The sequence below is a fragment of the Hordeum vulgare genome, chromosome 7H, assembly GCF_904849725.1.
Source record: "Hordeum vulgare subsp. vulgare chromosome 7H, MorexV3_pseudomolecules_assembly, whole genome shotgun sequence".
Taxonomy (NCBI): Eukaryota; Viridiplantae; Streptophyta; class Magnoliopsida; order Poales; family Poaceae; genus Hordeum; species Hordeum vulgare.
In genome coordinates, this window is record NC_058524.1 from 59,561,695 (window position 1) to 59,569,971 (window position 8,277).

The 8,277-nt window shown below is 46.2% G+C and overlaps 1 pseudogene; it reads right to left on the reverse strand.

Annotated features, from left to right (window-relative positions):
* Positions 1–889: 889 nt before the first annotated feature.
* On the reverse strand, positions 890–2,416 carry LOC123413392 (annotated as a pseudogene).
* Positions 2,417–8,277: the final 5,861 nt, after the last annotated feature.

The window sequence follows — 8,277 nt, forward strand, 5'->3', positions numbered from 1 at the left end:
TAAGGTGGAGGAGTGGCGCCGTCAAGCCAGTGCGCAGGAGCGCATCTACGTCGAGCTCTCCTTCTTCGACGAGGACGACGACTGAGCGATGCCACATCTACTATCGCACAAGCTCCGATGAGCTCAATTTTGCGTAGTGCGGTAGGATAGTTAGTAGCTCCGGTGAGCTCCGGTAGGTTAGCTTACCTCTACTCCTCTCTAGTAAGTGATGTGCTCTGAATGTAGTATGTATGATCGTGTACTAATTCATGAACTTTGAATGAGTGTGGTTGCAATTTCGCCCGCGAATGCTTTTTTTTTAAATTATGCAGTATTATATACGGGGTCTGTTCTGGAGCGCAAAGTTTTCGCCCCGCAAAACCCCGTTTTGTTGAACTGTAAACCATTTTTGCGGGTCGCAAATATGCAGGGTATGCTAGAGATGCTCTAAAAGGTAGGGCCTTTAGCCCGGAAGGCTTAGTCCCGGTTGGATAACCGGGACTAAAGGCCCTTTAAAACCAAGACTAAAGCATTGTTTTTCACTAGTGCATGTTACCGTAATCCAGATTTCAAAGTTTGAATATAAATAAAATATGTGAATATATGGAGCCTTTTATGAAGGACCGTGTGACACGTCCACGTATAGGCGCCGGATTCGCCTAGTCCGGCTGTCAGAGGAAATGGAATAGCGCAAACTTTTTCTTGTGCAACTCAACTATAGGCGCTTCCTTATTTATAGCAGCTGTTTACAGTACTGACTTGCAGGAGCACTAGAATGTGTCACGTACAGGTATATATATAGCATAGCCAAGACTCGAGGGAAACCACAATTCCGACTCAAACAATACCTAGAAGTTGTGGATCGATTATTTCAACACCAACGATTATACGTGTATTTTATTTACTTACGTTACATCCTTGATGATGTGAGAAGATCGTCGTCGAAGGAGTAGAAAATCTTCTCAAATGCCTTGACATGATCCTCCGCGACAGCCATGAAGAGGTCGACGCCGCCCTCCGCCGTACACGACGGCACGAAGACCATGAGCCCCTCAATCGGCAAGTCCGGCGGCTGAAACGCCCATGGCGGCCCGGTGCCAAAATCTAACTGGTGGTACCTGAACCCCAGCCAGGTGTCCACTTCTGCGTCCGGACATAACGTAGTGCCAGCAGCCGCCGTCGCCACGAGCTCCTCACCGTTGGCGTCCGCCAATGTGCCGAAGTCCACGAACGACTGGATGTACTCGTCGTCGATACGTGCCACGGCATCGCGGATTGCGCCGACAACGGCGCCGTAGCTCCAGTTGAGGACGTCGCGGACCTGAAGCCTCGGGAACGCCCAGAGCACCATGTTCCCGAAGAAGTCCATGGGCACGGGAGGGCTGGCCCTGCCCCGGCAGTTCACGGCCACCTTCACCTGCGTGAACTCCTCCGGTTGCAGGCCCCGCGCCACCGTGATCTTCTTCCACACGTGCGCGAGCAGGCACTGGAACATGCTGCAACGGCCGCCGACGCGCGCTCTGAGCTCGGCGAGGAACTCGATCGTCAGATGCACCCTGACGTCCTTGATCTTGACCATGGAGACGACGTCACCGCATTCCCTGGTGCAGCCCCTGCTTCCTCCACTCTTGAACTCAATGGACCGGTGGTCGAACACCGGCGCCGGCATGCGTCGAGCCACGGCGGTGGTGGCGCGGTCAAGGAAAGGGGTCGGCGCGACGAAGTCCTTGCCCTGGCGTACCGCGGTCTCCCATGTGATGAAGAAGTTGTTCATGGCGACACCGTCGGCGGTTTGGTGGTGGTATGATACACCAACCACGAGGCCGCCGCACTTGCAACGGTTCAGCTTGATCTGTAGCAGCGCCACACCAACGTTCTCCTGTAGTCACAAACGTTCCACTTGCAGAGCTCTTACCAAAACCTTTGAACGTCGCACATGCATCATGCTTGCGTATGCTCTGTTTTTTTCTTTCGCGTAAATCATGAATACTCTGTGCTGTGTTCAATTTCCCCACGTATTAATGAAATCGGCATAGCACCTGCCGTTTAAATATGTCTCAAATTTTACCTCTGGTAGTGTATGGTATTGGCCGTGGACGTCGGCGACCATGCCCCCGTAGGCGAGTAAGTCCACCAGGTTGGACGAGACTGTGGCCTCTACAACAAGCACGCCCTCGTTGTTGACGTGGAGGAAGCGCCTGCCGCGGTGGTCGGCGGCGAGGCGTCCCGCCAGGTGTGGGTAGGGCGCGACGGCCCTGAGGAGGCCTTCCTTGATGGCCTCGTTGGAAGGCGTCGGCGCGGGGTAGGCCACCACGACAGGGACGAAGATGTCCAAGGCGGCGCGGTCGAAGACAGTCAGCTCGACCTTTTCGCCGAGGAACGGGTGCGGCACGGAGTAAACCGGCTTCAGCATCGTGCTACTCGTAATGATCTCCATTCTGATTGGAAGTTTAGGAGGAATTAGTCGACCACCGTTGCGAAAAAGCCTAGGAGCACCTGCGGGCTCAACCCCTAATATCTTACCATTAAATAAGCATAGGGATCTATAGCACTCATGTATTCATGAGTATAATTTGCTGTATTATTTCTTTTGGGCTGGTCGTAATGAATGTATCATAGGTAGTATCATGCATCTTAACTAGACAATTTTAATAAGGTGGCTTCAAAATTAAGTGAAAAAAAGGGTTGAGTATCATATCTATCTATCTATTATTATTACTATACTAATTAGAGACCCTAAAAAAATCACCACCTTAAGTAAAAAATAGGAGCCGTTAATTCGGTGGGCCATAATTATTACGGTGCAGTTGAATCCATATAGATTGCCATGTTTAGATTTTTTTTTACATGCATGGAATGAATTGTACGCCATACAAACTCATATTTCTACGTACGCTTTTCTTTATGATCAAGACTTTACTATACTAATTAGAGACTCTTAAAAATTTACCACGTTAATTAAAAAATAGGAGCCGTTAATTTAGTGGACCCATAATTATTACGGTGCAGATGAATTCATATAGATTGCCATGTTTAGATTTATTTTACATGCACGGAATGAATCGTACGTCATACAAACTCATATTTCTACGTACGCTTTTCTTTATGATCAAGACTTTACTATACTATTTAGAGACTCTTAAAAAATTACCACGTTAATTAAAAAATAGAAGCCGTTAATTTAGTGGGCCTATAATTATTACGGTGCAGATGAATCCATATAGATTGCCATGTTTAGATTTTTTTTTTACATACATGGAATGAATCGTACGCCATACAAACTCATATTTCTACGTACGCTTTTCTTTATGGTCAAGACTTTACTATACTATTTAGAGACTCTTAAAAAATTACCACGTTAATTAATAAATAGGAGCCGTTAATTTGGTGGGCCTATAATTATTACGGTGCAGATGAATCCATATAGATTGCCATGTTTAGAATTTTTTTACATGCATGGAACGAATCGTACGACATACAAACTCATATTTTTACGTACGCTTTTCTTTATGGTCAAGACTCCTAGCCATCGTGGGCATCATCAATTGATAAAACAAAAATGAGGCTAGGGCCACCATCGCCATTGGAAGAAAAAGGTTTCAACCTATCCCGTAAGTAAGAGTCATTAATGCACACATTAAGTTTTGACCATTAAAAATCCACTCTGCCTTATTCCTTAATAGAAAAAGTACGCATAAGTGAAAAATCATCTAGCCCCATGCTAGAAAAAGGGAACACGTCCCAAATTCCTCAAACACATACCACGTACATGTTTAATTCGAAAAAAAGGCAGAAACAAATAAATGCTCCTGAAGCCTCACGTTTAGCAAAAAAAAACCCTATGCCTAATTGATTTTCTTATATTATTACTTAGTAGTATAAGAGACATCATAAGAGCCCTTGCGTTAATTCTCTGATAACTTCAATGGCCGAGTAAGATTGCAAATTTATGTAAACATACTCAGTACTCAAGGTGAGTTCAAGCTGCGGCTTTTAGGTATTTGGCCATCGGTACCAGCTTCTCAACCTTTGCATAATGACACGCCGAGCTGCCGTCATCGATAAAATATAGCATGCATGAGAGCTAAAAGCATTGGTCCATCAGCAGTAGCCTCACCAGCTATGCGTGCATACATGTCGACATCCTGTCATGGGTAACAACGCATGCACCAACATGAAAGAAATTTTCCTCTAGCATGTAATTGTATCGGGTGAGGGAGTTGACAGGTTTGTATGAAAGATAATGTTGTTCTCGAGCACGGACGTCACGACATAGCATCGCATCAGGTACTCATGTGTATTCCTAGCTTGGTAGATGCCTCTTCTAGGAAAGAAAGCATTGAAATAATCAATTCTAATGAAAAATCTTTAATTATTATCTCCATGATGATGAAGATAACATTAGAACCTACAGAAGGTAATGAAAAAGATTTTTTTTAATTTGTTGGGATGAAAAATATTCATTTTAGCTACCATGGCAAGCGAACTAAGGCCTTGATGCAATAATGTTAGGTAATGGTAAAATTGTTTGTCTTGGCAAGTTTTGTTGGTAAACAAGTAAAGTAATTTTCTCCCATATAGTGATTATCTTTCAAAAAGCTATATAGTGTTTTAAGCTTACATATATAATACCAACTGAAGAAACTATAGAATTCATACTAAGCTAAACATGACAGTATGAAGAATATCCATGAGGTTGGGTGACACATCGACTATGTAAGTCCAATCGATTAATCTCTAGCATTGTGTGAAACTAATTATACTACTTTATTTTATGTACGACACTATTATATAGTACTAAATGTATTCAAGCTAATTAACGTGGTGACATTATATCTTACCAATATTTCAATAATTTTTTGTTTGGCAAACCTAAGTATAAATTATGGGGTGTGAAAGTTAAAATTAGGAGATGTCAAATCTTACACATCTGTTTATAGTATTGGCTGTCAAGAATTTGGCTAGATTCAAGAAAATTAGCATTTGTTCTGTATACGTTTTATTTCATAGAAAAAGTTCGATGGAAGTGCAATTGCACTACGCATAGATTTCCATAGTCCTAATACTAAGGATGCAGAGAGGTGTCGGATTACACAACGCATATGTAATCATAGTTCCACGTCATAAGGATGATTACTTTTCATCATTGATCTAAATATCTTTCATAAAGAAGATATAAATACCAGTGGATAACAATCTCAAAGAGATATTGGTTATTTCCTAAATAATAAGGGACAATGGAAGACAAAATATTCTGCATAATAGAAAAACACGATAATTATCTCCCAAAGGTGCAACCAAAGAAAGTTCCATCCATCTAAACCTTATATATGAAGTATCCTATATTATATTATAAATTGAGGATGATACTATAAATTTTGATATTGTGCTAGCACGTGCTGTCGCACGGGTTGACGGCTAGTCATGTTAAATGTTGTGCTACTATGTGCCATGCATGGCAATAAATGACTTATTCTATGATACTAAGAACAAGTATAATAAGATACCGTCAACAGGCTGTAAGGATTAAAGTATTAAATTTTTACTGAGTTAGATGAGAGAGAAAAGGAGAGAGAAGGGAAGCGGGCTGCAGGTTAAGAGTCGGCTGTAGCATGGGCTTCAAAAAATATTGTGAGGATGTAACGTGGGTTATCTATTTATAAAGTAGTATTTCTTAGCAACATGTTACTACAGGTGTTAACTATTAGATTGACTATATATGACATGGCAACTCCTTATAATCAACAGTTGGCAATACTATTAATCATGCTCTAACATAGGTACTATGCATTACGGATGTAGTATCATACATTAGTATCATATGTATGATACTAGTATATGATACTCCTCATTACAACCAGCTTTAGAAGAGGTATAGCGTTCATATTTTTCGGTACTCTTAATGATCTTTGACTCAAAATAAATGCATCTAGATGTGGATGGCTGAACTCACATCTGACATCGGCTTCACATGAATGCAGATTTTAGAGAACCTTGTCTTTTGAATTAGAGCAATTTCAACGTGCCGACCCAAATAGATGACGTTTTTGTCTATTTTTTTTCGTTTGAGTGGCTAGCGTCTTTGTCCACTTTTTGTTCGTTTGGATCGGCCGGCCGCCTAGCATCCGTCATGTTTTAGATTTGGGTCGGCAGTGCATCCAACGCATCGACCCATTTCATGTCCGCACACAATTTTTAAAAAAACGATAGATCATGCCAGCGGCCATGTCTCATGTCGGCACCATGCCAGCACCGACATACAATCACCACAAAGTTCATCCTCGCGTACTCCCAGCGGCCGGCACACATGCCACCACACAAAATAGGGGTGGAACTTGAGTTCGATCACGCCATTGCGGCCCCGTGGTCATGCTAGCACACTTGACGGCATACAAAAAAAGGCCCGCGGCCATAGATCACTCCTCGTCGAACTTAAGCATGTTGGCCTGAATCTTCTCGAACCACGACCTCTTCTTTGGCGACACGGTGTTGAGATTAACCTTCAAGATCTCCAGCCCGGTCATCATGCCCGCGAGAGCCACTTCTTTCGCCTTGGTCTTGGCGTTGGCGGCCTCGATCTCTAGCATCTTGGCTTGTTTCTCCGCCTCCATCTTGAGCATCTTGGCTTGCTTCTCCGCTTCCATCTCATGCCTCCTCCTTTGGATCTCCATGAAGTCATTCATTTGCTCTTGTTTGTAGCACATGCTCTCCTCCTCCCTTGAGTCCTTCTTGCTCATGATGCCCTCCATGCTTGCGAACAAGACGTTCGACGCCACATCCCTCTTGTCCTCCTTCTTGGAGTTGGTCTTCCCCCGCGGCCGTGGGTTCTCGCCGTCCCCAACCTCTTCCACGACTTGCTTCCCCCCACGCGACTTGAGTACGGCATATTGTGCCTTGAACTTATCCTCATCTTTGATGACCCTAAAGCAACGGGAGAGGTTGAAGCACTTGCCATTGTGTTGGACCTTGAATGCCTCCAAAGCTTGAAATGCCTACAATTATATTTCATGCAAGCATATTGGCAAATGGTATGCAAATGAACGTGCAAGCAGAAACTTGATGACACAAAAGAGGGGGTGGCTTGCTAGCATACCATGTGTTGCATGTCGATGCCACTCACGGGGCGGGCCTTGACGCTCTCTAGAGTGGCACAGAACTTGTTGCACTCTTGTTGGATCACCCTCCATCGCTTTGAAATGGACACCCGCCCGCGCGTGCTTACTATTTGGTACGGTGGAAACTTCTTGCGCTCATGAAACTAATGGTGCACACGAATCCAAAACATTCGGCGCCTGTCTTGGGGTCTTGCCCAATGTATCTCCAACACTCGCAAAGAAGCTTGTCCTCGGACGTCGTGTATGCCTTGGTACACTTGCTCTTGCGCTTCGGCTGCTTCGCCGACGCGGCTTGGTTGGCGAGCTCGTCCTTGAACAAAGGCTCCCCTTCGATGTCGCACTCGTCCTCTTCCTCTTGTTCGTAGTCCTCCGGAAACTCGTGGTCGAGTGGGAAGCCATCTAGGTCCATGCCGACCTGATCACGCATGAAGGCCGACTGATCTTGATTGAAGGTGGAAGGCGTGAACGCCCCTCGACCGTCCTGACTTTGTGTCTCGTCGGGATCGTAGCCAGCGGCCGGTGCACCACCCTCGAAGATCAAGTTCTGCATGTAGTCATCGTCGCTAGTGACCGACATTTCGTCGAACAGGTTGCGTGCGTCCGGCATCACGTCGGTTGGCATCTGCCGCGCGCGTTTCCTCACGCCTTCCGATGACGAGCCACCGGCCACCGGTGTGGCGTTGAGGTCGATGGGCGCGGGCGCGGGCGTGGAAGGCGCCACCACGCTCACCTCCGGCGAGCACTCCTCCCCGGAGAGGCGGGAGGCCTACAGATAGACATACAAGCCAGGCATCGGGAAGCAAGTCGATGCACGGGGCGAGTTGGGCAGCGCCATCCGAGGGAACGTGTATGAGACGGTGCTGGACGCAACCACGGTGGCGTTGACGAGGCCGTGCTGCTTAGGGTTCAACCCTAGCATATAGAGCGCCTCCCTCATTGCCGTCGCGACGCGAGCGTTGGCGACCTCCTGTTGTGCGGCGACGGCAACGGCGGTCGCCTCGATGGCATCATCCCTCGCACCCGCCGCGTGCCTGCGGCCCTTCCTCTTGGCCGACTCCCTTGCACGTTGTTCGGGTGTCAGCATCTTCTTCGTCTTGGGCGCGGCAGCAGTCTTGCACTTGCCTTTGCAGGAGGGGGCGTTCGTCATGCCGGACGAGGCGAGTGAGGAGAGGCCGGCGGAGGC